We start from the raw sequence: 24985 nt of genomic DNA, 5'->3' as shown, positions 1-24985 counted from the left end.
CATAAACATCCACCACAGTGGATTTCCCACATTCCTCACTGTGATGGAAGACAAAAAAGTCCGAACTTCTTCCTCTTTATTCTCCCGCGGTCGGGGGAATCGAACCATCCGCCGGGGCGATCGAAGCTCCCGCAGCCGGCGGTCGAAGCTCCCGCCACCGCTGCTCTCCACCATCCGAAGTCGGCCAGCTCCGCGATGGTGAGTCCGCAGGCTCCACGACTGGAGCCCTCAGGTTGGTTCCGGTTGAAGGCCGTCGGCTCCACGATGTTAGGCCCAACGACACCGGAGACCCAACAGGGAAAAGACAGGTCCCCGTACAGGAAAGACATTAAAACGTGTACCCCCCCCCCCCCTCCCTCCCCACCGCCCACATATACACAGCTAAAAAATAAAACCAAAAACATACATCCAACGGGACAAAAAAAAAGACAGACGGACTGCAGTCGAGTCTCTGCCGCAAGGCACCACCACACCGATGAGGCCAGAGCTGTGATCCCCGCACTTGAACACTATCCTACGCATATACCTAACTGTTGTGTTTCGGCTGTTGTAAATAACTGGCTTTACACCATGATAAAGGTCCAAAGACTTTATTAACGACATAGCAAATATAACTTCATACTTAAGGGTCTATCCCACGAGCATGCGACTGCATGCGGCGAGCGCGACCAAACCTGAAGCGGGGGCCGCGCAGAGGTTGAGTGATCCCCGTACAGGGCCTGTCCCACCAGCATGCGACTGCATACGGCGAGCGCGACCAAACCGGAAGCGGGGGCCGTACGAGTTGACGTGAAGTATGAGCGAAGACTGCGGGAAGTTTGCGCTAGGCATACACCGTCAAGACGCTTCATACGGCGACGAGAAGCTGCGCATGCCTGGCGTACGGCAACAATGCGGCTGCGGGCCAGTAGGCCGTTGCCGTGCGGAATTTTTGGAAAGAGTCATTTTTCCGGAGCCCCGCGCGATGTCAGGACCAGCTCCGCGCAACTCCAAAAGGCTCCGGCGATCGAAATGAGACCGGCCCCGCGAGGCCGTATGGCTCAAGCGACCACGTTAGGTTGCACTTGCCGCATGCAGTTGCATGCTCGTGGGACAGGCCCTTTACACGTCTCTCTAGTTCTAAGGGAACCAGGCAGGGAGGGTTACTGTAAAGCTAGTGGGCGTAAGTACAAAAGCATGACTCAGAACATGAGTGACACTGATCTACATCCTCCCTCTTAAAGAATCAACTACAGTACAAACCCATTAACTAAATAAGGCACGCATAGCAATTGATAATAAACTGGAGGAAAGTCAAACACAGTCTGGGTACTTCACAACCGGCTTGCAAACCCGACCAGCACATGTACGATAAAGACCATCTCTGTTCTTTCCCCCCCCGGGGACAGAGCAGGTGGCTGCACAGGTGAGGGAGACTGGACCAGCATTCCCGGAGACGAAGCAGGAGACTGTAGCGCAGGCGAAGTCGTCACTAGCAGAGGAGCCGTTGCAGACATGGATTGTTGTGCTGGTAGAGTCACGGGAGTGCCGCTAAACACAGACGGAAGTGCACTAGTACGGTCAGGATAATACGGAGGAGGAACTGGCTTGTTCACAGGCAGGATATGTTGCCTGTTACGCCTGTAGGTGCCACCATCAGCACTGACGATATACGAGCGTGGTTCTGAAGCAATTCCAGAAACCACTCCAATATGGTCATGGCCTTTGTCAGTCTGTAAACGGACCACTTGCCCCTTGGTCAGCGGTGGCAGTGGCCGACTTGTTTTGGCCAACCATTATTTTTGAATGTCACGCTTCTGTTGCAACCTGGATTGAACCTCGTCAGGTGGAATTACTTGTGGGGTCATTGCCTGATCTGCCACAGGCACTGTAGCACGGGTCTGCTAGACAATAAACGTTGAGCAGGTGAGCCCAAGATGGGGTCACGGGAGATGTTGCGTAAGTTGAACAGATCCAGGAATACATCGGATTTAGCTCTGTAAGAACGTTCCATGAGCTATTTAGCACTTTTGACAGCTTGCTTAGCCAGCCCATTAGACTGGGGATATTCAGGGCTGCTGGTGGTGTGGTGATAATTCCAGTGTCTAGCAAACTCCTTGAATTGTTGGCTGGTGAATTGACTGCCGTTGTCAGTTAGCAGTCTGCCCGGAGATAACTTCAAAATCACTTCGCTGAAAGTGGGGCTGCTAAGAAAATCAATGTCAAACATCCTGAATAAGAATCCACGAGCACCAGGTACTGTTTGCCATGCCAATTGAATAAGTCAGCTGCCACTGTAGACCAGGGGAGCACAGGTACAGGATGTAACAGAAGTGGTTGCTTTTGTTGGTGAGGTGCCAAACTGTTGCACACTGCACAGGATGCTACATTCTCTGTGATGTATTCGGCCATGCCAGGCCAGTAAAATATGCTTCTTGCCCGTAAGACACTAGCTTCAGCGCCTGGGTGCCCTGCATGAACAGCGTTAAAACACTGGTTGTGCAGTGAAAGCAGGAACCACAGCCTTGTGTCCTTTTAAAAGAATGCCATCCTGCAGCACGAGCTCATCAAGGACGGCAAAGAAAGGCCGGACTGGCAGCGGAACGTTGTAGTGTTTGTCTGGCCAGCCGCGCTTAATGACGGAGGCGAGCGACCGTAGGGTACTGCCAGCAGCAGTGTGGGCAACCAGGTCCTCCATCCAGGACGAGGGGACAAAAGACACAATCATTATAATAAAGTCATCATCTGTCGAGGGCGGATCTTCGCAGGGGTGCAGGCGAAAGAGTGTCAGCCAGGTGCATATCCTTACCGCGTTTGTGGATCAGAACTATGTCATTTTTATGAAGTTGCAGCAACATCCACTGTAGGCGCGCTGGAGAGGTGTGGATTGGTTTGTTGAAAATACTGATCAGAGGTTGGTGGTCAGTTTCAATTGTGACTGGTGACCAAAGATGAAATCGTTGAATTTCTTGCAGGCAAAAACAACCGCTAACAGCTCTTTCTCAATTTGAGCGTATCGTTGTTCTGTGTCAGTCATGGTGCGCTTATTGCCGTCCAAGTGGAGGTGCGGGTTCAGATCCCACATCTGACACCATGTTGTGTTTCGACTGTTGTAAATAACTGAAGCCTTACACCATGATAAAGGTCCAAAGACTTTATTAACAACATAGCAAATATGACTTCATACTTGCACGTCTTTCTAATTCTAAGGGAACCAGACATGGAGGGTTACTGTAAAGCTAGTGGGCATAACTACAAAAGCATGACTCATAACATGAGTGACACTGATCTACACTAACCAATTAACCTACAAACCTGTACGTCTTTGGAGTGTGGGAGGAAACCAAAGGTCTCGGCGAAAACCCATGCAGATCATGGGGAGAACGTACAAACTCCATACAGACAGCACCGGTAGTCGGGGTCGAACCCGGGTCTCTGGTGTTATTAGGCATCAATTCTACCGCTGCGACACTGTGCCGCCCTTGGCAGGTGTGACAGTGAATGGGATCGTTTATCAGCATTATTATTATTGTTATAAAAAGGCTGTCAGTGAACATGTGCAGTAAATATTGGAATGTGCGCCATTAGAGTTTCCTGCATTAAATGAGAAATGAATCCGAACACTGAATTTGCACGTCCCCAAATCCTTTCCACTCGTCACTTTACTTTCCTGTTTTAATGTATCTTGTGTTTTATGACTGTTGGCAGATCAACTTCCCACTTGGAATAAATAAAGTTCTATCGTATTGTAACCAGTGCACAAGAAGAACACAAAGCTGGGGGGCAGTGTTAGCTGTGAGGAGGATGCTAGGAGGCTGCAAGGTGACTTGGATAGGTTGAGTGAGTGGGAAAATGCATGGCAGATGCAGTATAATGTGGATAAATGTGAGGTTATCCACTTTGGTGGCAAGAACAGGAAAGTAGACTATTATCTAAATCGTGGCCGATTAGGAAAAGGGGAGATGCAACGAGACCTGAGCGTCATGGTACACCGGTCATTGAAAGTAGGCATGTAGGTGCAGCAGGCAGTGAAGAAAGCAAATGGTATGTTAACATTCATAGCAAAAGGATTTGAGTATAGGAGCAGGGAGGTTCTACTGCAGTTGTACAGGGTCTTGGTGAGACCACACCTGGAGTATTGTGTACAGTTTTGGTCTCCTAATCTGAGGAAAGACATGCTTGCCTTAGAGGGAGTACAGAGATGGTTCACCAGACTGATTCCTGGGATGGCAGGACTTTCATATGAAGAAAGACTGGATAGACTCGACTTGTACTCACTTGAATTTAGAAGATTGAGGGGGGATCTTATAGAAATTTACAAAATTCTTAAGGGGTTGGACAGGCTAGATGCAGGAAGATTGTTCCCGATGTCAAGGAAGTCCAGAACAAGGGGTCACAGTTTAAGGATAAGGGGGAAGTCTTTTAGGACCGAGATGAGAAAAACATTTTTCACACAGAGAGTGGTGAATCTGTGGAATTCTCTGCCACAGAAGGTAGTTGAGGCCAGTTCATTGGCTATATTTAAGAGGGAGTTAGATGTGGCCCTTGTGGCTAAAGGGATAAGGGGGTATGGAGAGAAGGCAGGTACAGGATACTGAGTTGGATGGTCAGCCATGATCATATTGAATGGCAGTGCTGGCTTGAAGGGCCGAATGGCCTACTCCTGCACCTAATTTCTATGTTTCTAAGAACAACACTCTGATAGGCACCAAATGCTGGAGTAACTCAGCGGGCCAGGCAGCGTCTCTGGGGAGAAGGAATGGGTGATGTTTCGGGTCGAGACCCTTGTTCAGAAGAAGGGTCCCGACGTAAAACATGACCCATTTCCTTCTCACCAGACGCTGCCTGTCCTGCCGAGTTGCTCCAGCATTTTGTGCCTATCTTCGGTTTGATTCATCATCTGCAGTTCCTTCCTACGCCAGAACAACATCTTGAGTGCTTTCAGAATGACGTGTGAGCCATTGGGGAGAAACTTCTTGGTAGACAGCATGGAACCATCTTGCTCGGCATTAATGTTTCGGAAGATTAATGTCACCTTTGCCAATTAACTTTTCTACAGTTTCCTAGAACCTCATCCCCTTTGTTGTCTTGTTTTCACACCTTTCCCTTTCATATATCTGCGTCTCCCTCTCCCCTAACTCTCAGTCTGAAGAAGGGTCTCGACCCGAAATGCCACCCATTCCTTCTCTCCAGAGATGCTGCCTGTCCCGCTGAGTTACTCCTGCTTTTTGTGTCCATCTAGCACAGCATTAACTGAGGTCTAGGTTTTAGGTTTCTTATTGTCATGTGTACCGAGGTACAGTGTCATAGTCATAGAGTCATAGAGTGATACGGTGTGGACACAGGCCCTTCGGCCCATCTACCCCACACCAGCTAACATGTCCCAATACACTAGTCCCACCTGCCCGCGTTTGGCCCATATCCCTCCAAACCTGTCCTATCCATGTACCTTAAATGTTGGGATAGTCCCTGCCTCAACTAGCTCCTCCGGCAGCTTGTTCCATACACCCACCCCCCTTTGTGTGAAAACGTTACCCCTCAGATTCCTAATAAGTGAAAAAGCTTTGATTTGCGTGCGATCCAAACTGATAAGATATATACAGTACATTAATGCAACCGGCTCAAACTCAAGTACAACAGATAGAGCAAAGGGGAAGATTCAGAGTGCAGAATATAGTTCTCAGCATTGTAGTGTAAAATCTTGTGCAATACATAAGGTGCTGGAAGAAATCACCAAGTCAGGCAGAATCTGCAGAGGGAAATAGTTTAGTTTTAGTTTAGTTGAGAGATACAGCATGGAAACAGGCCCATTGGCCAACCGGGTCCGTTTGCATATTAACACTACCCTGCACACCCTAAAGGGGCTGTTCCACTTGGGCGACCTAATTGGCGAGTTTAGAAGAGATTAGGAGAATTTGAAAAAATGTCACGTTGAAGACCTCCTTCGACTATGTTGAAGACCAGCTTCGACTAGCTACAAGTAACTTCGGGAAAATTGGACACCAAATAGTGGGGAGTGAAGAAGACTTCCTTCGATCTCCTTCGACCTCCCTTCGACTATGATGAAGACTATCTACGACTACCTTCGACTACCCTCGATTACCTAAGACTAACATGCCGACCTACTACGACTAAACCTACGAGTAAAAAAAGTACCGATTTTTTCCATGGCGACCTTTTTTTACTCGCGGGCATTTTCCAACCACATGTCGACCATGCTGCGAATATGAGTGAAGGCAAACTGGCCAGATCTCGCGGATTAGGTCGCCCAAATGGGACAGCCCCTTAACACCCTTTAACACGGCCCTGCACCCTGAAGTAGGGTCTCTACCCGAAACGTCACCCATTTCCTCTCTCCAGAGTTGCTGCCTGTCCCACCTGTTACTCCAGCATTTTGTGTCAATTTGCTTTATTCTCCGTGGACTGTCACCTTGTCGTGGTGGAGAAGCTTGTGTGGTCCTGAGATCCTGAGAGTGATGCCGTCTGGAGCTGTGCTCCTGGTAGGGCCACCCATGGTGGTAAGGTCGAGGGGGGAGGTCTCTGACAAAGAGAAATCCAACCAAGACCTCAACGGTGGAACAGGCAGAGGATGATGGCTGACCTTAATGGAGTCTGACAACGGCTGGGAAGGCGGATGAAGGCTGCAGCAGGAAAGGGTCTCCGGTCGTCTTAGACTCCATGCCGCTGGATCCTGACCCAGATCTGTCAAGGACCGTGGGGTGGCTGTCTGTGCACCAGTCTCCCCACGTTAAACAAAGTCATGCACAGGTGTCCTCCAACCCTGGTGACACCTATGGTCAGCCACGACCTAAGAAGAAGAAACTTTATTATCTCATCTATCCAGCTATATAATAGAATTCTGTTGCTATTTGCTTTAATTATTGATAACATCTAAGCAGCTCCTTCGAGCAAACACAGTTCACATATGGTTATCTCAGTGAAGCAATATATCCTATACATGGCCGAACAGACTGTATAGAGTTGGATTCCGTGTGATTAAATCTGCTAATGATTTATTTTGCTCCGTGATTCTGAATGTGCTCTCTTTGTGCAGTTCCCCACGTTGAAACATATTTCGTTGCTTTTGGATAATGACTACTATTCCCCTGTTCTTTGATGCATCCCGTTGAACAGGGAGCTCAAACAAGCTTTGTTTACTTTAGAGATACTGCGTGGGTAACAGGTCTTTCAGCCCACCGAGTCCACGCCGACCATCGATCACCCGTTCGCGCTAGTTCCACGTCAACCCACTTTCTACGTCCACTCCCGAACACATCAGGGCCATTTTTTACGCTGGCCAATTAACCTACAAACCCGCACGTCTGTGAAATGAGGGAGGAAACCGGAGGGCGGCACGGTGGCGCAGCGGTAGAGTTGATGCCTCACAGCGCCAGAGACCCCCGGTACGATCCTGACTATGGGTGCTGTCCGTACGGAGTTTCCACGTTCTCCCCGTGACCTGCGTGGGTTTTCTCCGGGTGCACTGGTTTCCACCTACACTGCAAAGACGTGCGGGTTTGTAGGTCATTTGACTTTGGTAAAGATAGTAAATTGTCCCTAGTGTGTGTAGGATGGTGTTAACGCGCGGGGATCGCTGGTCGGCACGGACGCTGTGTGCCAAAGAGCCTGGTTATGCGCTGCATCTCTAAGCACCCGGAGGAAACTCATGTGATCACCAGGAGAAGGTGCAATCGCCGTGCATTCAGTGGCCGAGGTCAGGATCGAACCCGGGTCTCTGACGCTGGGAGGCTGCGGCTCTACCAACTGCGCCACTGGCCGCACTTCACACCCACCATCCTCATCTCTTGACGAAGGGGCGCGGGTAGAGTAGAGGATGTCCTGGTTGGGTTGCTCCTGGGCCTGGCCAAGCTGGTCATCTGCGAGTCATGGCGCCAGGCGGAAGAGGACTGTACCCGAGTCGGCTGCCTGCCCCCTTTACGGAGTTACGTCCGCGCCCAGGTGTCCCTCGAAAAGGAACATGCGGTGCCCACGGGCACCATGGAGGGGTTCCGGTAGCGCTGGGCACTGCGGGGGGGGTCAAATGCATCTGGGACCAGGATATTGTGGTATGGTACTTTGTTATGGTATTTCTCACATGTACCGAGCGAGGTACAGTGAAACTGAAGATTGACACAAAATGTTGGAGTAACTCAGCGGGACAGGCAGCATTTCTGGAGAAAAGGAATGGGTGATGTAGAATGGGAATCATAGAATGGGAAAGTAGACAAAAATGCTGGAGAAACTCAGCGGGTGAGGCAGCATCTACGGAGCGATGGAATAGGTGACGTTTCGGGGGAAGATGTCTCGACCCGAAACATCACCTATTTCCTTCGCTCCATAGGTGCTGCCTCACCCGCTGAGTTTCTCCAGCATTTTTGTCTATCTTCAATTTTTCCAGCATCTGCAGTTCTTTCTTAAACATAGAAAGGGAAATGTCACCAACTCCTTTTCTCCAGAGATGCTGCCTGTCCTGCTGAGTTACTCCAGCATTTTGTGTCTATCTTTAGTTTAAACCAGCATCTGCAGTTCCTTCATACACAGAAATTCATTTTTGTGTACAGTTCAGTGCAAGTATCACTATATACAGAAGGACTTAGACACCTTAGATAAGCATCTCAGATACAGTACAAGTGTACAGCAGCAGTACAGTAGACAGTAGACAGAGTCACCAGTTTGGCGCCATTTTCAAGTCCCACTTGTTGTAAGTGCAGGGATCCTGGCCTGACCGTGAAGGCCCGTTGTCATGGCGACATTGCAGGGCCGGCCTGGCCAACAGTGGCTGCGGTGTCCTCCGCCACTGCTCCATCTCTTGGAGCAGCCTCTTGGTTGTGGCGCCTGGTCTAGCCCAGCCCCAAACAGTGGTTAGTGTAGGAAGGAACTGCAGATGGTTGTTTAAAGCGAAAGATCTGTCTGAAGAAGGGTCTCGTCCCGAAACGTCACCCATTCCTTCTCTCCAGAGATGCTGCCTGTCCCGCTGAGTTACTCCAGCATTTTGTGAATAACTTCTCAAAAAATAATTCTTTAATATTTAGTATTTAGAATATTTGGTAATTTTTGTATTTGGTGGTGGGTTTGTTGGTATTGTTTTGCAAATAATTGAATTAATTAATTTTTTGTAAAAAAACTGTTCTGCACATTTGATAACCAATTCAGGATTCAAGGGAAGCTAACATCCAGATCCCAGATTATCAACAGCTGTTTGGTAGATCATTACTTGTAGACTGATTTACGTAGAAACATAGAAAATAGGCGCAAGAGTAGGCCATTCAGCCCTTCGAGCCAGCACCGACCGCCATTCGATATGACCATGGCTGATCATCCAAAATCAGTACCCCGTTCCTGATTTCTCCCCATATCCCTTGATTTCGTTAGCTCTAAGAGCTATATCTAACTCTCTCTTGAAAACATCCAGTGAATTGGCCTACACTGCCTTCTGTGGCAGAGAATTCCACAGATTCACAACTCTCTGGGTGAAAAGGTTTTTCCTCATCTCAGTCCGAAATGTCCCCCCCCCTTATTCTTAAACTGTGTGATCCCTGGTTCTGGACTCCCCCAACATCGGGAATATTTTTCCTGCATCTAGCCTGTCCAATCCCGTCAGAATTTTATATGTTTCCATAAGATTTAGTATTACAAGTGTAACCAACTTGGCAAATGTGAATGGGATCATTTATCATTTAAGGTAGACAAAAATGCTGGAGAAACTCAGCGGGTGAGGCAGCATCTATGGAGCGAAGGAAATAGGCACCGTATCGTGTCGAAACCCTTTTATCATTTTGTTTTGTTTATTTTATTTTAGAGATACAACGTGGAAACGGGCCCTTCACCCCACCGAGTCCGCACCAACCAGCGATCACCCCGTCCACATGCGCCACCCTGCACACATGAGGGACAATTGACAATTTTTACTGAAGCCAATTAACCCACAAACCTGTACGACTTTGGAGTGTGGGACGAAACCAGAGCACCCGGAGAAAACCTACGCGGTCACGGGGAGAATGTACAAACTACGTACAGACAAGCACACATAGTCAGGATCGAACCCGGGTCTCTGGCGCAGTGAGGCAGCAACTCTACCGCTGCGCCACCGTGGCACCCTCTTCTTCACCAGCTGAGTGGAGGTGCATAAAAGTACCTTGAATAGGGGCAATGTACTGATCAGCAGCGTGTTTGAACCAACACCCTGTGATTTACAAGAATGTCTGAAGATGGGTCCCGACCCAAAACTTCACCTGTCTGTCTTCTCAGGAATGCCGCTTGACCTGCTGAGTCACTTCCGTAGTTTGTGTCCTTTTGTGGATTACCCGGCATTTACAGTTCCTTGTATTCTGAAAGAAAACGCCTTGAGATTTTGTCCCAATAACCAGGAATGCCCACAAAAGGAAAAGGAAACTAACCAAACAAATGACCCAAAACGTCACCTATTCCTTCGCTCCATATATGCTGCCTCACCTGCTGAGTTTCTCCAGCATTTTTGTCTACCTTCGATTTTTCCAGCATCTGCAGTTCTTTCTTAAAGAAAAACTAATGTGAGAAATACCAAGATTAGGGGAATTGAGATGCAGAGTACTTAGATTTAGTTACTTAGTACGTAGTGAGGGGGAAAAGATTTAATAGGAAGATCATGTCATAAGTGATAGGAACAGAAGTAGGCCATTTGACCCATCAAGTCTACTCTGCCATACAATCACAGCTGATCTATCTCTCCCTGCTAACCCCATTCTCCTGCCTTCTCCCCGTAACCTCTGACACCTGTACTAATCAAGAATTTATCTATCTCTGCCTTAAATATATTCACTGACTTGGCCTCCACAGCCTTCTGTGGCAAATAATTCCCCAGATTCACCACCCTCTGACTAACGAAGTTCTTCCTCATCTCCTTCCGAAAAGAACGTTCTTTAATTTTGAGGCAATGCCCTCTGGTCCTAGGCTCTCCCACTCGGGGAAACATCCTCTCCACATCCACTCTATCCAAGCCTTTCACTATTCTGTACTTTTCAATGAGGTCCCCCCTCATTCTTCTAAACTCCAGCGAGTACAGGCCCAGCGCAGACAAGCGCTCATTGCAAGTTAACCCGCTCATTCCTGGGATCATTCTTGTAAACCTCCTCTGGACCCTCTCCAGAGCCAGCACATCCTTCCTCAGATATGGGGCCCAAAATTGCTCACAGTGTGTGGCCCCAACATGCGGCCTCGTGTACATCGGCGAGACCAAGCGTAGACTCGGCGACCATTTCTTCTAAACTCCAGCGAGTACACGCCCAGTGCCAACAAATGCTCATCATATGGTAACCTATTCATTCCTGCACACAGACAGCACCCGTAGTCAGGATCGAACCTGGGTCTCTGGCGCTGTAAGGCATCAGCTCTACCGCTGCGCCACCGTGCCGCCCAGGTCCAAAATCATTTTCCGAGTTCATCATTTTTAGGACTTTGTGTTCCTCTGCTGGAGATAAAAAAAGTGACAGAAGTGACAGAGTCTTTGAAACGATAATGGTTCAATGTTTCAGTGATACTTTATTGTCACGTGTACCTAGGTACAGTGAAATTCCTGTCTTGCATATAGTTCTTACTGTACACAAGCACAATCATACTCGAGTACAAGTGTGGAGGAAGAAAAGATTACACTGAGGTCTGAATGAGGGTCTCGACCGGAAACATCACCCGTTCCTTCTACCCAGAGATGCTCCAACACTTTGTGTCTATTACTTTGAGGCAATAGTTTAGTTCTATCCTACACACTAGGGCAAGTTTTACCAATTCACCTGTGCATCATAGAGTGATACAGTGTGGAAACAGTCCATTCCGTCCAACTTGCCCACACCGGCCAACATGTCCCAGCTACACTAGTTCCACCTGCCTGCGTTTGGTCCATATCCCTCCAAACCTGTCCAATCCAAGTACCTGGCTAACTGTTTCTTAAACGTTGGGATAATACCAGCCTCAACCACCTCCTCTGGCAGCTTGTTCCATATACCCACCACCCTTTGTGTGAAAAAGTTACCCCTCAGATTCTTATTAAATCTTTTCCCCTTCACCTTGAACCTATGTCCTCTGGTCCTCGATTCACCTACTCTGGGCAAGAAACTCTGCATCAACCCAATCTCTTCCCCTAAATGATTTTATATGACTCTATAAGATCACCCGTCATCCTTCTGCTCCCAGCCTGCTCAACCTCTCCCTATAGCTCAGTCCCTCTAGTCCTGGTAACATCCTCGTAAATCTTCTCTGCACCCTTTCCAACTTGACAAAATCTTTCCTATAAAGTGGTGCCCAGAACTGAACACAATTCTCTAAATGCGGTCTCACCAACGTCTTATACAACTGCAGCATGGCCTTCCAACTTCTATACTCCATACTGTACCAAAAGCCTTTTTGACCACTTATCCACCTGCAACTCGGCCTTCAAGGAACCATGCACCTGCACTCCTAGATCCCTCTGCTCTACAACACTCCCCAGAGGCCTACCAAGCCATCACCACTAGCACTATCCTACACTTGGGATAATTTACATAGCCAATTAACCTACAACCCGGTACGTCTTTGGAATGTAGGAGGAAACCGGAGCACCTGGTGAAAACCCACGCAGGTCACGGAGAGAACCTACAAAGCACCCGTCGTCAGGGTCGAACCCGGGTCTCTGGCGCTGTGAGACAGCAGCTCTACCGCTGTGCCAATGTGCCCCCCCTACTGAATACTCTGACTGATGGAAGCCAATGTGCCGACAGACTCTTTAAATCCCGTTTCCACCAGGTGAGGCCACTTTCAAGGAAGTCAGGTGGGACTAGTATAGATGGGGCATGTTGGTCGGCGCGGGCGAGTTGGGCCGAAGGGCCTGTTTCCATGCTGTGTGACTCTCGGACTCTCTGTTCTATGTGTATTGTACCAGTTAAAGGAAGAGCATTAGTGCTGATAATTACATCCCAACAGGGTGTTAATGGCCCGCACCACCGCACCACATACCCACTGATTGCCAGTTCTCCTGTGGATCTGACCCTGCTGATCAGAGCCATCGGGTTGAGCCGACCACAACCCTCTACGCGTGAGATCTGATCAAAGGGGCATCATGGCCACGAGGGGATTAACCCAGTCTGGAGATTAATTAGCCACACAGCGGGTGAAGGGCAGCCTGCCCGCCTGATGTAAACGCACACTGTTGTTTCAGGCAGCTCACACGGACACATGAGACACCTCGAGGCAATGCAGCCACGCACTAAACCTCTTTATGCTTGGCCTGGCCAGAGTGCACGTGATATTGAGATTTACACTTGAGAGATACGGCGTGGAAATGGGCCCTTCGGCCCAGCGAGTCCGCACTGACCAGCCATCACCCCGCACACCAGCACTATCCTACACACACTGGGGACAATTTGCAATGTTTACTGAAGCCAATTGACCTACAAAACCAGCACGTCTTTGGAGTGTGGGAGGAACCCGGAGCACCCGGAGAAAACACACGTAGGTCACAGGGAGAACATACAAACACTGTGCAGACAGTACCCGTAGTCAGGATATCCAGGCCTTTCAGAGATGCTGCCTGACCCGCTGAGTTACTCCAACACTTTGTGGATTCCAGCATCAGCAGGTCATTGTGTGCCATGTTAGTAGCAATTTTTTATTTCGGAAGAGGCCTTGGTTGCCTCTACCCACATCCTCCAAGGTCTCCTAGGTGTAGGGTTGCCAACTTTCTCACTCCCAAATAAGGGACAAAAGGTGAAAATACGGGACAAATTCCCGACGGCAATTCGTTGACCGACTCGGCCGTGTCTGGGTGAATAATGAGTTGGCCCCGGGTGCTGGACTGCACACAAAGCCCAGCCGGCGGGCCAGCTGAGGGGTTTTGGCCTGGGCCGCGTGACGTCGCGCGCAAAATCCAGCGCCCCGTCCAACTCATGAACCGGTGATCAGCCATGAGAAGGAGGGGTGGTGGTGGTGGTGTCGGCGGTAAGCGAAGGTCCAAAGGTCAGACAATGAAATTATTCACTTTGAAATAGATCTTCACTATGAATCAGACACAGAGTGCTGGAGTAACTCAGCGGGTCAGGCAGCATCTGTGGAGAACATGGATAGGTGACGTTTCACAGAGTGCTGGAGTAACTCAGCGGCTCAGGCAGCATCTGTGGAGAACATGGATAGGTGACGTTTCTGCTATTCTACTATTCCTTATGACCTCCAGAGATGCTGCCTGTCCCACTGAGTTACTCCAGCATTTTGTGTCTGTCTTCGGTTTTAACCAGCATCTGCAGTTCCTTCCTCCACACAAAGCCATTCAATTTTTTTTGTAAATTTATGATCTCTAATGCAATACCCTATTAATTTAGGAACCTTGTATGATTATTCTAATCGCTAATAGGGTGAGTTACTCCACGGAGGATTCTGGGGGGTCTTCGGGCAGCAACAGAACATCTGTCCCCAGTTCCTCCACGGAGGAGCTCCACACAAAGCAACAGGCATTTTTTTTGTAAGTTTATCCCGACCGCGCTGAGCCCAATACCCTAGCGCCTTAGCAGCGGGCTTGGATGTAATTCCAATCGCTCCGGCCGGTGGTATTATCGGACGGAGACGTCTTTCCATCGCGCACGGGAGGGAAGACAACGCCTGCACAGACCTGCCCCCCGCTCGACTCCACGGAGGAGCGTTTCATCTCGCGGGGGCAGCAACAAGGCGGTAGGACCGCTTACCGGGCGGTCCGCTATACCCCGACACCGCGTCGAGCCCAGCCCCACAGCGGGCTGGATGTACAAGTCAAGGAAGAGGCTTTCCGGCCGGTGGCTCCAACTTATCGGACGGGGACGTCTCTCCACCCAGGCGGGGGAGAGACATCCGCCTGAGCCGCATGGAGCGGCTCTTGGAGCAGGAGCTCCAGCAAGGTGCACCCCAGGAGGGGCGCTCTCTCAGAGGGGGTCACGCTCTCCCTCCACAGTGCCTTGTGCACTGTCCATTGCTTCCTCCTTTCCAGAGGATAGCTTTGGTGACCAGGACTGGGCTGGTCAAGAACAGGGGCAATGGCTGAAGATCTCGGGAGTATACAAGGGGTGCAGGAACAGGAAGAGCTGCTAGGTGTGGTGGACAGCTATGTGGAAACCCCACGTGCAGGAGGCGTTAAAAGCCTGACGACAGCCACCACATCGTTTATTCCTCGTTCCATGGACAAATACGGAGATGACCACAACCTTCGCAAACAAGTCATAACACCCCAGCCACTGAGCCAGACCCACTGCTCTGTGGCAAAAACCTCACAAAGCATATGAAGGACATGCAAGAGGTTTTACAAAACTTTCAGGCCGGGACGAGTAACCAAAAACAGTAATTCCTACGCAGCAGCACCCCATCGCATCCATCAGTCAACGTCTACCATATCGGACTGATGAAAGCTCGGGGTCCGCATCTATCACCGAAGGTTTTATTTAGACCAGGACCCAGAGCGGACCCCATGGAAAATGTGCAATCCCCCAACGTCACCGCCATGTCAGATGACGTGCAACACTCGTTGGACCGGCAGGAAACAGAAGAATACCCATAACCATGGAGGTAGGTGGGTCTGGTTCCTACCAGTATGTAGAGCATACCAACACATGGTAGTCTATCACGAGTGATCAGTATATACTCAATGGCATTAGTGAATACAATTCATACTAGAAAAATTGCCACCAGGTCAACATTCACCACAGAGGGTATTTTTCCTCTCTCCGTTAAAGAAACAAGAGGGACAAGCTGAACTGGTGAGAATAATTACAAAGGGTATCATGGGGAAACCTGAACCCTTGCAATTCGTATCAAATATATTCACTAAACCCTAAAAAGATGGTGGATGTCCCATCACTAAATATGTTTGTTAAGTATATACATTTCAAAATGGAACCGGTTGTTACTGCCAAACAACTAAATTCCAAAGGATACTTCATGGCAAGCATTCATCTTAAAGATGTTTACCATTTAGTACCATTCACAAGGATCATCGCAGATACCTGAAATTTAACTGGATGGGGCAGCTATAGCAGTTTAAAGCGTTACCCAATGGGCTCACATCAGCCCAAGAGTGTCACCCAGACACTAAAACCAGCTCTGGCAATATTCAGAAGACAAAAACATATTGTCATGGCATATCATGATGATATCCTAAATGGTAGGCAAGACCATGAATTTGACTATGTTAGCTGTTCAGCTACCAAACAGTTATTCGAAACCCTGGGGTTGTCTTACATCCAGATAAATCTAAGTTGAAGCCATCCTCTATCATGGACTACTTGGGCTTCACAATTAATTCAGTCTACGTGACTGTAACATTGCCAAGAGACAACATAGTTGAATTGGCACAATCGTACAACAATTTAATGGTCAACAAACTACCAACTACTCGATAAGTAACAGAGTAATTGGGATAATGGTAGCAGCATTTCCAGCTACATAATTCAGACCTTTGTACCAAAAACGACATACAGGTCATTATGATCGTTTCATGAAGTTACCCACTGAAGTAATATCAGAACTACAGTGGTGGGCAAAAAACGTTTGACATAGTTTCAGCCTATTATCATCACTAACCCTATGTCAGTTATCCAAACAGATGCCAGTGCTCAAGACTGGGGAGCACCTAACTCTATATCGAGCACAAGTAGTAGATGGACTAACTGAGAATCATCGTTACCACTTACATAGAAACATAGAAACATAGAAATTAGGTGCAGGAGTAGGCCATTCGGCCCTTCGAGCCTGCACCGCCATTCAATATGATCATGGCTGATCATCCAACTCAGTATCCCGTACCTGCCGTCTCTCCATACACCCTGATCCCCTTAGCCACAAGGGCCACATCTAACTCCCTCTTAAATATAGCCAATGAACTGGCCTCAACTACCCTCTGTGGCAGAGAGTTCCAGAGATTCACCACTCTCTGTGTGAAAAAAACACTGGGCATTAATTGGGCTTACACTGGGCATTAATTATCTAGAGATGTTTGGGTGACTTTTTATGGTTTAAAAGCATATGCATAAATATGCATCACTTGCATGTACGGTTATAAATAGATAATACTACGGTGGTGGCCTACATTAACCATATGGGCGGCATAAAATCGGTATCATGCGACAAGTTGGTCAATACAATTTGGCAATGGTGTGTCCAAAGACATATTTGCATATCAGTAACTTACCTACCAGGTAAGCTAAATACAGTGGCAGACACCAGATCACATAAATTTAATGACAACATCGAATGGATGTTAAAACCCCAAAAATATATATTTTTCACCAAAGTTATCAAGCAATATGGCACGCTAGATATCGATTTATTTGCATCTAGACTAAATCACCAGGTACCTATGTATGTCGCTTGGGAACCAGACCCTGAGGCAGCAGCGGTAGATGCGTTCGCGCTGGATTGGGGAAATTTTTCTTCTATTCATTTCCTCCCTTCTGCCTCATCAGTCGGGGGCTACACACAGTACAAATGGACTCTGCTTCAGGTATTTTGATAGTACCCGACTGGCCTACACAGCCATGGTTCCCAATACTCCATTACATGGTTGTTGGAACTCCGATGGTATTCCCCAGTGACCCAGAGTTATTAACACCCAGTGTTGGGCACAAGCCACCCGTGCCATGAGAAAATCAAACTCCTGGGTTGCAGATGCTGCACAAACCACTTCTGGGACTGGGATTATCATAACAAACCATCGACACCATGTCAGCATCCCTCCGAACATCCACTAAAAAACAGCACTTGCCCAGCATCAAAAAATGGGAGAAGTACTGCTTGGATACAGGGACCACCTACTCAACCGCTACAGTTACCAACGTACTGGAATTCCTGGCGAACCTTCACCATGATGAAGGACTTCAGTTACAGAGCCATCAACACAGCTAGAATTGCCCTGCCTGTCTATTTAAAATCAGCTGCAGGACAACAGGCCATGGGGTCCCACCAGCTGGTGGTCAAACTAATGAAGGGTATTTACAACTCTAACCCCTAGACCAAGGTACACCCATATATGGGATGTCAGTGTGGTCCTGACATACCTCAGGGGATGCCCACCAGCCAGATCCCTCAACCTGAAACCATCTATGCTCAAAACACTCATGTTGATGGCACTTGTAGCTGCACAGAGGGTCCAGTCACTACACCTATTTTGCGACTGGACACCATGCTCACAACTCCAGACCAGATCTCTGTCGCTATCCAGGGAATGATCAAACAGAGCAGACCAGGAACACCTAATCCAGTCGTGGAATTCCGGGCTTACCCGCCAGAAACACGGTTATGTGCCATGACCCTATTATCCTACATAGACACAATCAAAATATTCGAGGGAGATGAAAAGCCTTGTGGGTCAGTCATAAAAAACCTTATGGTCGGGTGACGAGCCATTTCGAGATGGCTCAACCAGGTGCTAAAAGCTGCTGGGATAAAAACTAACATGTACAAAGTTCATTCCACCAGGGCAGCATCCACGTCGACGGCTAAAAGAATGGACGTGCCTATAAACCACATCCTGGCTACAGCAGGATGGTGGGGGGAAAGACCGTTCAGAAATTTTATAATAAGCCGTTGGCAAAACCTGTTTTATTTGCAGGAAAGATTTTACAGACTGCAAATATTTAATTTAAGCCCAGGGGAGCAATTTAATTTCTTTGTTGTTATTGTTAAAAAATACCATTGTGTTTTTCTACAAACAGATTCATTGGTTGATTACGATAACACACTTCCTTCCTCAAAGACTTCGGCAGTGATGTAGTAATAACTGTTACACGGTTTGAAATCACAGAGCTTTGAAATCACGTGACTCCGAAGTAAAATAGTAAGATTAAACGAGCTTACCAGTTTGAAGTTTGATCTGTATTTTATGAGGAGTTACGATGAGGGATTACGTGCCCTCCGCTCCCACCCTCAATAATATGGGTCAAATTCATAAACTGATGTCTCCTTATCTTTACTATGTTTACTTCAATAACTGTGTCTATCTGTGATTCCACACCGCTGCTTTGAAGTAATGCCGCGCATGCGTGCTGAACGGGTTCTTCACGGAATCCCTCATCGTAACTCCTCATAAAATACAGATCAAACTTCAAACTGGTAAGTTCTCGTTTAATCTTACTATTTTATATGTTTCTATAAGATCCCCTCTAATCCTTCTAAATTCCAGTGAATACAAACCCAGTGACCCATTTTTTCATAGTGAGCGGATGTGGCGTTGAAGGACGAGAAGCCGAAGCAAAGAAGTGGAAGCCAAATAATGGAAACAAAGCCGAAACGCCAAATAACCGAAAGGGTGGGACGCCTATAAGCAAAGTAACTGAAAGGGCGGGACGCCGAAAAGCCAACTAACCGAAAGGCTGCGTCGCCTAAAAGCAAACTCACCGAATGGCCGCTCTGCCAAAACGCCACCTACCCGAAAGATGGCGTCGCCTACAAGCCAACGAACCGAATGCCGCTCAACAGAACAGACAAATAAATGACATGACGTTGCTGGGGGGGGGGGGCGGGTCTTGTCAGCGATTGGTCCAGACACCCGCGTCCATCACATCACTGGCCGGTGGTGGTGGGAGGGTGGTCATGTTCCCACACAAGCCATAGGTGACTGGGCACTCTGAACCCGAGCACCAAGTTGTAAGCGGCCGAAGGTGTGCATCCCTCGGGACAGCCCCCACTCTCCCACGGCCGCCCTCCGCCTCATCTCCCCCGTGCGGCCGCACTGTGACGGGCTGTGGGTTGGGTGGAGCGGAAGTGTGGGACATCCCTCCACAGTGATGTGATGGATGCGGGGGTCTGGACCAATCGCTGACAAGTCCCGCCCCCCAGCAACGTCATGTCGGTTATTGGGCTGTTCTGCTTTTCGGTTAGTTGGCATTTCGGCTTCGTTTCCATTCGGTTATTTGGCTTCCAATTCTTTGCTTCGGCTTCTTGTCTGTAGGCGCAACGTCCGGGTACCTCTTTCATCATATGACAGTCCCGCCATCCCGGGAATTAACCTGCTGAACCTACGCTGCACTACATCAATGGCAATAATGTCCTTCCTTAAATTAGGAGACCAAAATTGCACACAATACTCCAGGTGCGGTCTCACCAGGACCCTGTACAACTGTAGTAGGACCTCCTTGCTCTGAAGCGCAAATCCTCTCGCAATGAAGGCCAATGAATTGGCTTTCTTCACTGCCTGCATTTGCTGCCTTACAGCACCAGAGACCTGGATTCGATACTGACTACGGGTGCTGTCTGTATGGAGTTTGTACCTTCTCCCAGTGACCAGCTTGGGTTTTCTCCGAGATCTTCGGTTTCCTCCCACATTCCAAAGACCTACAGATTTGTAGGTTAATTGGCTTGGTAAATGTAAAAAAATATCCCTAGTGGGTGCAGTGTTAATGTGCAGAGATCGCAGGTCGGCGTGGATACGGTGGGCCGAAGGGCCTGTTTCCGCGCTGTATCTCTAATCTAAACTAAACTAATCTGCCTGTACATGATCCATATACTTTTTTTTTTCCCAAAAGGAAGAACCTTTAAGATACCTCAGTAGTGGTTACAAGGTTAATGAAATGATAGATAAGTTTAATGTCAGTAATTCCTTCACTACGATCATCAAGTCCAGTTAGTAAATCTGATTGAGTGGGAAATCATGTGAAATTAATTAAATGGGAGGCGCAGCGGTAGAGTTGCTGCCTGACAGCGCCGGGGACCCGGGTTCGATCCTGACCCCGGGTGCTGTCTGTACGGAGTTTGTACGTTCTTCTCGTGACTAGGTGGGTGCTCCGGATTCTCCTACATTGCAAAGACATGCAGGTTTGTGTTATTGTTAAGCAGCTTCTGTAAACTTATCCTTAAATGTGTAGGATAGAGCTGGTGTACGGGATGACCGCTGGTCGGCGCGGACTGGGCGGGACGAAGGGTCTGTTTCCGTGCTGTATCTACAAACTAAACCAAACTCGTTCCAAACCCGCCCAGATTTAAATGAGTGTTGCAGCTAGTCAATGTAATGCCATTAATGTAGATTGTCGAGTGCAGTTTAGTTTATTGTCACATGTACCGAGGTACAGTGAAAAGCTTTTGACGCACTAACCAGTCAACGGAAATACAATGTATGATTACAACCGAGCCATTCACAGTGTACATGTATGTGCTAAGGCAATTACGTTTAATGCAAGATCAAGCCAGCAAAGTCTGATCAAAGATAGTCCGAGGGGCTCCAAGGTAGTAGATAGTAGTTCAGTAGAGAGAGGCTTAGTTTAGTTTAGTTTAATTTATACAGCGCGGAAACAGGCCCTTCAGCCCTACGGGTCCGTGCAGACCAGCAGTACCTGCACACTAACAATTTTAACATTTACCAAGCCAATTAACCTACAAAGCCTGTACTTCTTTGGAGTGTTGGAGAAAACCGAAGATCTCGGAGCAAACCCGGGCAGGTCATGAGGAGAACGCACAAACTCCGTGCACCCGTAGTCAGGATCGAACACGGGTCTCCGGCGCTGCACTCGCTGTAAGGCAGCAACTCTACCGCTGCGCCACCGTGGCCACCAGGTTCAGGAAGCTTTAAAGATAGTGGAGCCAGTGGATATGAGGAGAAGGCAGGAACCGGGTACTGATTGGGGATGATCAGCCGTGACCACATTGAATGGCTGTGATGGCTCGAAGGGCTGAATGGCCTACCCCTGCACCTATTGTCTATTGAAGCAATAAAATATTTTCAGAAATTTGAACAAGTGAGGTAAAAGTGTCAGAGTATGACAATTGTTTATTTTCCAGATGTTTAAAATGGACGTGTTTTTGAAGTGCCAAGCCAAATATTAGCTCAGTGGAACAATGATTTCATCTCATTCAGAATGCAATGGTGTTTCGGGCACCACATAAATAAGGTAGACAGAAGCTTCATTGTAGGGGAGGGAATGTTCCTGAAGTTTTCCGTCGGATGGCTGGTGGGTTAATTGGGCTGCAGTAAATAGTCTCTGATGAGCAACTGAGTGGTGGCGGCATCAGGAAATAGTTGTGTGGGAAGGAACCGCAGACGCTGGTTTACACCGAAGATAGACACAAAATGCTGGAGTAACTCAGCGGGACAGGCGGCATCTCTGGAGAGAAGGAAGAGGATGACGTTTTCGGGTCGAGACCCTTCTTCAGAGCCGAAATGTCACCCATTCCTTCTCTCCAGAGATGCTGCCTGCCCAAGTTGAATTACTCCAGCACATTGTGTCTTTGGTGTGAACCACCAGACAGAGGCACCACACCCTCCATGAACGAAAGTGGTGACCTGCAAAACACTTTGACCTCACATTCTGGTAGAGTTGCTGCCTCACAGTGCCAGAGACCCGGGATCGATCCTGACCAACGTTCCCTTTTTAGTCGCTCGTCTGCGCAGAGATCGTATATTGTGCAATTTTTTAATGCTGTTGCAAATGTATGTGTGCTCTGAATTCTTATGCAAATAAAACCTGAAATTGTTTCACGATATTTTTGCCATAGCCCATACGGGGTTCAAATTCACTGCAACCGCAACGTTCCAATCGATCGCGTTCCACAAAAACCCACTCAGAAGATGATTAAAATGCCCATTAATTTATGGGAATTAAACACTAAATTCCTTCCATTTGGCCTATAAATTCATGACAATGAGATTTAAAAATCATGTTATATTGTGAATTCTTGTGTGAATGCTATTTGGACACTTAGGCTATTTTAAAATGTTAACCTTTTCTTAAGAAATGGATAGATGTTTAGATCTAGTAATTAAATTTTGTAATTAGCTACAATTAGGTAACTAACTAATTATATGCTTTAATTTCAGGTCATCCAAGTAAGATTGTTTCATATTTGTTTCAGAATGCTTCAATCTATAACAATTGAAAATTTAATTCAGTTCTCTTAATCTTTAAGAAAGTTATGGGCTTTTGACTGTCCTCGATCACAGCTTTTGTGTTAAGTCAATGGAAAAGCAATAGGGAACAAGATGCTAATTTCAGAGTATGAAAATGGCCATAACCTTTTTAATGCTGAAGATATGAAAGTGAATTAGGTGTCAAATTAAACTTATTTTTATGCTTTATCTGATGGGATAAATTGCAGACTTGATTTTTTAAATCTCAAAATTTTGTAACATTGCTACCATGGATAGGACAAGTTTGGAGGGATATGGACCAAGCACAGACAGGTGGACCTAGTGTAGCTGAGACATGTTGACCGGTGTGGGCAAGTTGTGCCAAAGGGCTTGTTTGGACACTGTATCACTCTATGACTCTAGAGTTAGATTTAGCTCTTAGGGCTAATGGAATCAATGGATATGGGGAGAAAGAAGAACGGGGTACTGGTTTTGGATGATCAGCCATGATCATATTGAATGGCGGTGCTGGTTCGAAGAGCCGAATGGACTACTTGTTCCTGCACCTCTTTGCTACGTTTCGGCGATGGACGCTCGCTGCATGCGCCTTTAAGAGAGGTGGCGCGCAGAGTGCATGCTCTTCCTTTGCTCAGCTGCTTGATGTGAAATCTAGCGGATCTCATTCTTGAAGGACGTACTAGGAAGAGAGAGAGGCTTTATATACGGAAGCAGAGAGTCGTAAAGACCTGCAAACCCCTAGATCGGCGGTGGCGGTACCGCGTGTTCGGGTCAGTCTTTGGATTTTTTTCTTCCTTAGTCAGTCCGGGCGGCGGGGGCGGGCGGGTCTATGCTTTGTTTTCAGGCATCTTGTGAGTGTGAGTGTGAGCTCCTGGCGATTGTAATATCCCGGGTTAGGTTGCCACCTCCGCCGCGACGGGAGCTTGTACGTGCCGCGTGTCTCGGCGTTCCAACATGAATGAATGATGTCTCCGTGTTCCAATATGGAACGTCCCGGGGAGCTTGGTTGGACGGCAGGGCGATGTCTCGGCGTTCCAATGTGGAATGTCCCGGGTCAGGATCTCGCCGCCGGGATGGAACGTTCGTGTAGCAATGTGGCGGTGTTTACTGTATCGGCGTTCCAGTGTGGAATGTCTAGGGGTTTAATTTGGAACGTTATGTAGCAACGTGGCATGATGTGTGTCGGTGTTACAGTGTGGAACCGCGGTGTTACATGTTCCCCCGGGTACCGATGCAACTCAGGGCCTCCTTTAGCACACACGCACACATACAACCACCCCCGTTATATACAACATCCCTTCATTTAAGAAGTCTGAAGAAGGGTCCCGACCCGAAACGTCACCCATTCCTTCTCTCCAGAGATGCTTGCTGTCAGACCCATACAACCACCCCCGACCCGCTGAGTTACTCCAGCTTTTTGCGTCTATCTTCCCTTCATTTAAAACGCGACTCTCTTCTCATTCATTGTGCCTCTTCGTTCCACCCGGAATATGATTAAAATAACATCTGCGCACGTGTTTTATCTCATTACTTAAAGCAAAGGGCAATTGGAATATAGTGTTCATTCTCCTCACTTGAGCTTATTCCAGGCTCGCGGCGCAAATGCTGGGCAGCAGAGTAGAAGTCCACGCACCGTTTCTCTGACATTGGGGTCCGTCCGCTGAGTTTGACGTGCGCGCCCCCTTTTTTTTCATTTTCGCTTGCATATTCGACGCGGGGGGCGGCGTGTATGTCTCGCAGCGCGTTGCTGATCCTCCGAAGGGTTTATTTTTCGTACAGAAACAGCGCCTCGTCCGTGCAACGCCGAGGAGTGAGCGAGCGAGCGAGTGTTCGGGGAAATGCGGAGGGTCTTTTTTTATTTTACAGTGGAAACAAATCCTAACCTCTCGAGAGAAGAGGAGGAAATTTAACAAGCAACCGTAGGTAATCCAGGCGACGGTTAAAAGCCGATCGCCTTATTTTTAAATTTGCCTCGCAGGCTTGTCCACAAGATCGAAAAAAATGCAGAGGAGATTAGTTTATAGACAGACACAAACGGCTGGACAGGCAGCATCTCTGGAGAGAGAGAACGGGCGAAGTTTCGGGTCGAGACCCTTCTTCAGACTTTAGTTTATAGTGTTTTGCACTGACACACTGGGCCGAAGAAGGGTCTCCACCCGAAACGTCTTCTATTCCTTCTCTCCAGACATG

The 24985-nt window shown here is 48.0% G+C and overlaps 1 protein-coding gene and 1 long non-coding RNA gene across 7 annotated transcripts in view; one reads left to right on the top strand and one right to left on the bottom strand.

The window, feature by feature from the left end:
• Window positions 1-3120: 3120 nt before the first annotated feature.
• On the bottom strand, window positions 3121-13517 carry LOC129708525 (uncharacterized). The gene is made up of 2 exons (XR_008725367.1): window positions 10212-13517; window positions 3121-6787 (listed from the first exon to the last, which is right to left on the bottom strand). It is a non-coding gene; the product is annotated as an uncharacterized LOC129708525 (long non-coding RNA).
• A 9839-nt stretch (window positions 13518-23356) lies between these two features.
• Window positions 23357-24985, top strand: part of si:dkeyp-120h9.1 (Y+L amino acid transporter 2-like) — a 76688-nt gene continuing 75059 nt past the window's right edge. For 3 of the 6 annotated variants that reach the window (XM_055654330.1, XM_055654324.1, XM_055654301.1), the window contains exon 1: window positions 23357-23565. The gene's annotated coding sequence lies outside the window, so the exon portion shown is untranslated. Of the gene's footprint in view, window positions 23566-24574; window positions 24719-24985 lie in introns of all 6 variants that reach the window. The other 3 variants (XM_055654329.1, XM_055654309.1, XM_055654317.1) reach the window with 2 other exon arrangements.

The sequence above is a fragment of the Leucoraja erinacea genome, chromosome 2, assembly GCF_028641065.1.
Source record: "Leucoraja erinacea ecotype New England chromosome 2, Leri_hhj_1, whole genome shotgun sequence".
In the NCBI taxonomy this organism is placed as follows: domain Eukaryota; kingdom Metazoa; phylum Chordata; class Chondrichthyes; order Rajiformes; family Rajidae; genus Leucoraja; species Leucoraja erinaceus.
This window is presented reverse-complemented; position numbering and strand designations above follow the sequence as displayed.